This window comes from Brassica napus, chromosome C9 (genome assembly GCF_020379485.1).
Source record: "Brassica napus cultivar Da-Ae chromosome C9, Da-Ae, whole genome shotgun sequence".
NCBI lineage: Eukaryota > Viridiplantae > Streptophyta > Magnoliopsida > Brassicales > Brassicaceae > Brassica > Brassica napus.
The window spans coordinates 20,805,404-20,814,582 of record NC_063452.1 but is presented as its reverse complement, the minus strand read 5'-3'; the positions used below and the strand labels follow the sequence as shown (position 1 = coordinate 20,814,582).

The following is a 9,179-nucleotide window of genomic DNA, read 5'->3' as shown; positions in this document are numbered from 1 at the left end:
TTGTTGTTGGAGATCATATGACAAATTTTATAGAAAATATCTTAGATATGTTATGAACAAATCAAAATAATTTCACTAAATCATTTTAGCTTTGTTTATATATTGTATTTATATATTTTGTGTTTTGATTTCCTGCTTGTATTTTTTTTAATATATGATCTGCAATTTTTAAAGTACTTTTATCATTGATGTCAAAAAAAGAAGAATTATTTTTATCATTTAAAATTATAATAAATTGTTTGATCTATTTGATCTGCATCTATCAATAATCTATTTGATTTATTTCATTTGATCTTATATAATCGATGAAAAAAAAATCTACATTATCTTCACCTTTTCAACAGCTTTTAGGTCAACGTTTTCGGAACCTAATTTTTTTTCAAACGTCAACGTTTTCAAGACAAGTGAATAAAAGATTGTCACGTCACAAAGATATGTCTGCCATTTCCTGAGAAATTAAATAATGTAAACCCAACTAAGGAATCTTTTGACAATCCGAGCACACCTTCTTTGAATATAAACATAGCCCACTGAAGTTAACTGGGTCATTTTTATCGAAGTGTATAAAAGAACAAGTTACTTCGTTGGCGAAAAAAAGAAAAAAGAATAGACATCCATATCCATTTTGAAGCCTGCTGATTGTTTGTTTTCTCTCTTGTATGCTGCAGGGATGGGAGTTTCAAAACTAAGCCCTGCGATTTCTTATATTTCGTTTATAGCCCTATATTTTTCTTTCTACACAGTAGCATCAACTTCTTCAAACTCCTTACAAGATGACTTCATCAATTGTCTCCACCAAAACACAAATGTCGATTTTCCACTCGAGAAAACATTCTTCACTCCTCAAAGTAATGCTTCGCTCTTCATTGAAGTCCTTAAATCTACGGCTCAAAATCAACGATACTTGACCAAATCAATGCCTAAACCGGAATTCATATTCAAACCGGTCCACGAGTCTCACGTCCAAGCTTCCATCATATGTTCAAAGAAACTGGGAATTCATCACCACGTTAGAAGCGGCGGTCACGATTATGAAGGCTTGTCCTATGTTTCACATATAGAAACACCGTTTATAATTATTGATCTGTCGAAACTAAGACAGATTAATGTTGATATTGAAGACAATAGTGTTTGGGTTCAAGCTGGTGCTACAGTTGGTGAGCTTTACTACAGGTATGTCTCGTTCTGTTTTAAACACCAACTAGATTCTTATCGGCTTTGAAAGCGGATGATATTTTGATTATTTTAAATTATTTGAAGGTTTAATTTCTTTTTGTATAATCAAAGAAAATTATATTTTTAGTATTTGTTTATTTAAAATATTTAAATTTTACGATAAATAATATATTAAACATATCATTTTATTTTATTATATTTAATTTTTTTTTGTCTTTATTGTATATTTGTGAATATAAACTGAAAAGGTATTTTAAAATGTTTAACATATTAATTCTAAATTTCAAAAGTTCATTATAGCACATATTATGTTCTAACTTCAACACAAGTTTTAAATTCAAAATCATAATTTAAAATAATATATAATATTTTAAATTTAAAAATAGTAATTATAAAATATATGTTATGCAAGTTTAATGTATATTTTATTTCAAAGAAATAAAATATACACCTAAAAATATTAAAATTATTATTTTTTATTAAATTATACAAAACTTTAGTATTGGTTAAATAGTTGGACTATATGTATTAAAATCTACTGAATTATATAACTCAATCTCTAAGAAAGTTTGATATATAAAATTATAATGAGTTAAAATGATTTTCTTGGACCATGTAATAAAAATGGAGCAAAATAGAATTATAACAAATGAACACATCTCACAAAAAAAAAAAATGAACATACTTGCAAGGAACCGGGCCTCGTGGTCTGGTGGTAAAGGAACCTCGGCTGAGGTGTCCGCCATCACGACTTCGAGCCCCGGCCACAGCGTATTTAACATCCCTTCCGCTGGGGCGCTGGACCCCCTACGGGGGATAGTCGGGACTGTGGCTGCCCAGATACCAGAGTTATAAAAAAAAAAAAAAAAAAAAAACATACTTGCAAGGCTTTATTGGCTCACTTCTCAAAACAATGGATCACGTGGAACAGATCTAAGTCACTATAGTGATTAGTGTTTCATTTAGTTAAACTTGGTTAAGGATAATAATTTGATCCGTTTCATTTAGTTAAACTTGGTTAAGGATAATAATTTGATCCGTAAATTTCAGTTACGTTTGTTAGAGTCATTTTGTAAATATATTTTGATATATACTAAATTTAAGAATATCTGAGTTATATTATATTAGCCAATAATAAGGAATGCTATAATTATTTTAAAGAGCTGTGAATAGGTCCAAATTTAAATAATAATATTTTTAAATAAATAAGAAATAAGACTTTAAGTTAATAGAGTAAATCTATTTATGTTTTTTTGGTAATTAAATTTATTTATGTATTTGCGTTTATATACAATGAAAAATTTCTACACATTATACAGATATTATATTCATGAATTATTGAAAAAAGGTTTATCTAAGACCGGTCTTACCCATCAAAACTTTGGATTATCATTGATCATTGGTTAATATCAAATATTTTGCAACTCATATATATATATATATATATATATATATATATATATATATATATATATATATATATATCTATTTATATTTGTACTATTATTTACAGAGTAATTTTTCTCATCTAAATTCTAAAGTTGAAAGTTAGACTAATTAATATCATTTATACTTTTAATAAATAATAACTAATAAAACTCTTTTAGATAATTGTTTATAAATTATATATATTGGCTAAAATAAAACAAAACGTATTAAAAATATAATTCATATATAGTATGTTTTAATCCAAAAAGATAATTTATAATTGTAGAAAATAAAAATTAAGAAATAAAATATTTAAAAACATTAATTAAGTAAAGATATATTCAGATTTTATAATTTTATAACGAATTAATTTTAAATATTACTAAAGATTGATCCGCGCACCCGCGCGGTATTGTTTCTTAAATTTTTATATATTGATATTTACTTTTCATAATTAGTGTTATATATTTCAGATAAGTCGTAATATAACTAATTGTATTCAAAAGACCAGGACCGAATTGGGTAATATCTTTTTTTTTACAAATATCTGAACCCGTTTCAAATACATTTGTTATTTGAAAAATTGTCAAAAATACAACATTCATAATACCATTTTTCATTTTTACACTACCCACTTTTACCCTCACTTTTAGTGAAGGGTAAAATATATTTATAACTCTAGGGTTAACTAATCTAGACTTATGGTTTAGAGTTGATGAGTGAGATAGAGTTTTTGGGACGTGAAATTTAGGATTTTAATAAATATATAAATAATTATTTAAAAAATATTTAAAAAATTTAAAAATAGTTTCAAACATAATTTTTCCATTTTCAAAAAGAAATTTTGAAAAAAAAATCGAAAAAAAAAATTTTAAAAAAGAAGAAAATTTATCAAAAAAAAAATTCGAATTTGAAAAAGTATAACTCGAAAGCATAAAAAAAGTATTATTTTTTAGTTTTTTATTTAAATAATTATTTATTATATATAGAGAACAAATATATAAGAGTCTTTTGCCACTTAATGAAGAAAATATTTTTGAAAATGTCCCTTTAGTGGTGGTAAAGATGAATAATAGTACCATAAAAGTGGTAAACATGAAAAATTTTCTTGTTATTTAGATAATTTTAGGTTCCTATATATCAGAATCAAACTCATCCATGCCTAGAAGAATCCAATTTAAAACCCACGCATAAATTTATAATATTTAAGCGGGGCCTAGTTTTACAAAAAAAAAATGATTCCCAAAAAAACAACTCTACCTAAATGGATAGCCAATGTTCATGCCTAACTGGTTTTTTTAACTAATAAAAAAAACTATTTCTATGTGTTTAGCTAATTTAAGTGAAATAGAAAGAATTTTTTATTTATTAAAATGATTATATGTAGTGAAAAATTAAGTGGCGGTAAATGTAATACATTTATATTATTTTGATTTAATTTATTATTTTATTCACAATACATGTCTTTGAATTATGTTTTTCGCAACGTAATTTTTCATCGATTGAAACTAAAATTAAAAAAAGGCTTTAGTAAACCGAACGTTGAACAATATGCAAAACCCAGTTATTTTACATTTTTTATTTTATAATTGGTACAAAATTAATGTTGATTAACTAATAAATAAAAATATGCACTATTATTATTATGGTAATATAATTATTGATGTGTTGTATTGTTAAGATACCATAGAGTGTGATTGGTACTTTTTAGAGTAACCGAGTGAAATTCAAAAAGTAGAAATAGGTGGAAATAAAAAAGTGACAGAGAGAGGAAAACAAAGAGAAACAAGTTACGCCGATAAAACCTACAGTAATGTTTAGTGTATATTTTCGTTTGTTTCAACAGTGAGTGGACTAAATAAAAGAAAATAAGTTTTACATAATTGGTAATATTTCAGCGTTAATAGGAGTAACAACATAAATAGTGTAATCTGTTACGCTAGAACAACCATACAGTCACATCCATAATTAATAAAACTATTAAACAGAGTGAAATATGGAAAATAATTAATGTAAATATATTAATAAAATTAATTAAAAGATATTATACTTTTTTTTATACAGCTATCCATGTTTCCAAAAAATTATCATTTATATTATTATACATGTTTTCAAACAGTACCAAAATGTACTTCAGTTTTAATAATACGTATAATAAATATTTGTAACATGATTATGTCTACATGCATGTGTAAAACACCTAATCTATAATATTATTTGAGAAATTAATTTGCTTATTTTTCATGCTCTCCATAATTTTAGGTTTAGTCATATTTTTTGTTCAATTATTTTTTTAGTAAATAATTTTAGTGATTTAGGTGATAAATTATAATTATCTTTAGAATAATTAAAAAAATATAACAACAATATCATAGTTAAATATAAATTGTATTTAATTTAGTATTATAAAATATTATATATATATATATATATATATATGTTTATATTATATTTGGTTCGGTAATATTAAACTGACTCTATTTTAATATATATATATATATATGATATAATGAATAATCTATCTTTCTTAGAACAATCAAAATCATTCATTGTGATAATTTCTAACAAAAAGTTGGCAAAAATTAAAAAAAAATTATACTACTATTTGCGAAGTGATTTTTTCGTTCCCACATTAAAAGGTAGAGCACTTAGCGTCTTTATTACCTTTAATAAATAATTAGATTAGATTTGTTAATATATAACTACACATAAATTAAAAACAGATTTTATTAATTTTATAATCATCATTATTTAAAAAAGATTATATATTATGTTATCAAAAATTCATGTATATAGCTTTTTGTATATATGAATGTTTTCAAGTTTATTTTATGTAATAAAGCTTTATTTAATATAAAAAATTAATATTTAACTAATTATTAAATATTTCAAAAACATGAAAATAATTCATTCTAATATTTTTGGATTAATAATATATCTATTTACAAAATTTTGTAAAACCATTAAGCCTCCGTGTGCCGACAAAACACTTATTGTTTTAAACACGTAGCGAAAATCTTGTGCTATCTCGATATTACATTGATAAACTAAAGGTTGAAGTCAGATCTGGTTTTTAAAAAAGAAATTGGAAAAAAATATAGTAAAAAATAGAAAAACTCAAACATAGGGTGCATTATATTATTTTAACGTTTTCTAAATATTTAAAAGTTAAAACCATATGTTTGACTTCACAATATGCAATGACAAACATAACTGCATACAAGAGAACAATATCTGACTATTGAATTGTTAACTGTAGAATTTCAGAGAAGAGCAAGATTCATGGATGCCCTGCTGGTATATACCCGAGCTTAGGCATAGGTGGGCATATAACAGGCGGTGCATACGGTTCCTTGATGAGAAAGTATGGTCTTGCTGCTGATAACGTTCTAGACGCAAAGATTGTTGACGCTAACGGCAAGTTACTCGACAGAACCGCGATGGGAGAGGATATGTTTTGGGCTATTAGAGGAGGCGCTGGAGGGAGTTTCGGAATAATTTTGTCATGGAAGATCAATCTTGTTCCAGTTCCTCAAACCCTAACTGTCTTCACGGTCACCAAAACACTAGACCAAGACGCAGGATTCAAGATTCTTTCAAAGTGGCAACAAGTTGCGGACAAGCTCGTTGAAGAACTCTTCTTACGCGTGTTCTTCACCATAGCTGGAAACAATGAAAACAAAACTGTGGCCATGTCATACATAGGTCAGTTTCTTGGCGATAAAGGCAACTTGATGGAGGTAATGAACAAGGGTTTTCCAGAACTAGGGCTAAGTATGAAGGATTGTATAGAAATGAACTGGATCGAATCCATCATGTACAGCTCTGGATTCTCAACTACCACTCCTCCTCCTCCTGAGGTTTTGCTTCAAGCAAAGTCACCTATTGGAGAAGTTTACTTCAAAGCGAAATCAGATTTTGCCAAAGAACCTATTCCTATTTTAGGTCTTAAAGGGATGATCAAGAAGTTTCTTGAAGAAAACGCTGCGTTGATGATATGGACTCCTTACGGTGGGATGATGGATAAAAATCCCTGAATCTGAGATCCCGTTTCCGCATAGAAGCGGAACCAGCTTCATGATTCAGTATTATAGGAGCTGGTCAGACACCGAGAAGAGACCTGACTTGCGTATCAAATGGATCAGAGAGCTGTACAGTTACATGACTCCTTATGTCTCAAGCAATCCAAGACAAGCATATGTGAACTACAGAGATCTAGACCTGGGACAGAACAACAACTTAAAGACAAGCTTCAAACAAGCTCAGGTATGGGGAGCAAAGTATTTCAAAGACAATTTCAATAGATTGGTGAAGATTAAAACAAAGGTTGATCCAGAGAACTTCTTCAGACACGAACAAAGCATCCCACCTCTTTAAACATGTATGATTATACAGCAAACTCGAATAAATCGAACTATGTTTCTTCTTTTTTTTGGTAAATTGTGAAATCGAACAATCCTTTTTTTTTTGGTTAATTGTTAAATCGAACAATGCTTCTTGGTAAAAAAAAAAAAACAATGCTTCTTTTTTTTTGGTAAATGACTAAATGTTAAATCGAACAATGCTTTTTTTTGATAAAATGTTAAATCCAACAAGGCTTCTTCTTTTTTCTTTCTTTCTTTCTTTCTTTCAGACAATCTTGAATAGATATGATGGATGTACCTTAAAATTCAAAACAGTGCTTTTTATAAGTCACCAAAGTGATCTCAACCCAACTTTCTGTTTTCTTGTTTGGAGGATATTTGTTATCCCCAAACTAGCCGTAATATGGGAATTAAACTAATAACTAGATCTAGATCCGCGCGACTGCGCGAGTATTAATTTTTTGTTTTATTTTTTTGTTTGTACCAAAATGATGCATTTGTAAAAGTTAGTCGTATTACTTTGATTATTTTTTCTGTGTTCATAATCTATTGCATCACTGATATTTAGTATCATATAAGCAAATCAAACATGTATATATAATTAGATTTATTTATACGATATATAGAAAACAGTTTTTTTTTTAATTAAGAAAATATCAGATCTCAAGAAGAATGAGTTAGTATGGTATACAAAAATTGATAAATTCGTTATAGCATTTCTAAGAAAAGATTATAATTCAAATTTTCAAAAAAAAAAAACTAATATATAAACATTTAGATTACAATTTGAACAATAATAAAAATGACTTAGGAGCTTAATTTTGTATTAAGATACATAATAGTTTGGGCAATCTTTAATGGTTCGAGGCCTAAAATTTTAAAGCTCATGTCTAACTTGAGCATTAAAATACCTAAAAATCTAATATTAAAAAGATTTTGAAATAATTGAATAAAATACTTCCAAGTCTATTGGTAAAAGTATTACTAAATTTATATTACATAGGATTTTAGAAATTATGATAGATATACAAAACACTTTACTGAATTAAAATCATAAGAAATAGAAAACTATCTGTTTGTATGTGTAAAAAAATTATTTAACATATAACAAACTATTTTGGGCTTATGTTTTATAAAAAGAAAGTTATTGCTGGGATACAAATTACTCAAAAAAATCTTGAATTTACTGTTGACTCTTCCGCTAGTCAAGGAATGAAAAATTGATTTGGAAACAATTTATAGATAATATATTATATACATAAATATAATAGATAACGAAAATTTAGGCCATAGTTTCTATATTTTACTAGGTGATAAACCGCGCTCTGCGCGGAATTATGTATTAAAAAAATTATAACTTTAAAATTACACTTCTTAATTTATCGGTGTAATTTAAATATATTTGAATAAAAAAAAACTGTGAAAGTAAGCAAAGACTTATATAAATTTATTATGAGTTTAAGACAAAACAAAACATAAGCAATAGAATTATTGTCTTCATAATATAAATTATGAATATAAAATAAGAAAAACATAGACAATAAAACAATAAAATACTAAAGAAACAAATTATAAAAAAGAAATTAAATTCATAATTTTGAGAAGGAGACTGTAGTGAAGAATTTGTTTTGAGAAAGAGACGGCCTAGTATTTATATATGCAATGCGCTGGTCTACGGTATGTTTGCATAACTAATCGTCCTCATAATTTTCGAAATTCAAATTAATATTAAATTTTGAGAACTTACCTTATTCCCTCCCTGTTCGTCGAATCACATGGAATATTAAAGGAAACAAAGAGTTAATATGGTCAACTAAATTAAATTTTAAATCAATCAATTTTGATCAAAAATGCGTATTTTTATATCTTTTATTTTAGGAAAGCTTGTATATATATTGCTACCACTTTAAAAATATGAAATAGGACGATATTGAGCCTATATGACAATTCTGCGAATTTGATTCCTAGATTGGAGTTCTATAACCAGAATGAATTATATTCAAAGACGTATATTGTTGCTAATATTAATAGCATGATTATGCTGTTATGATAGTAATTATTGTGATGAGTGATTGTCAAAGTAAATATATGCCTATGGCTGGCAGATGTTTTGCAGTTTCCTGTTCGGACAATATTTATATTAATGAGTTATTGTCAATCAATATTTATGCCAATTACTGGCATCTTTTTTTAATAAATATTTATTAATAT

The 9,179-nt window shown here is 26.7% G+C and overlaps 1 pseudogene; it reads left to right on the top strand.

Annotated features, from left to right (window-relative positions):
• The first annotated feature begins 542 nt into the window (after positions 1-542).
• LOC106416753 lies at positions 543-7,079 on the top strand (annotated as a pseudogene).
• The last annotated feature ends 2,100 nt before the right edge of the window (positions 7,080-9,179 follow it).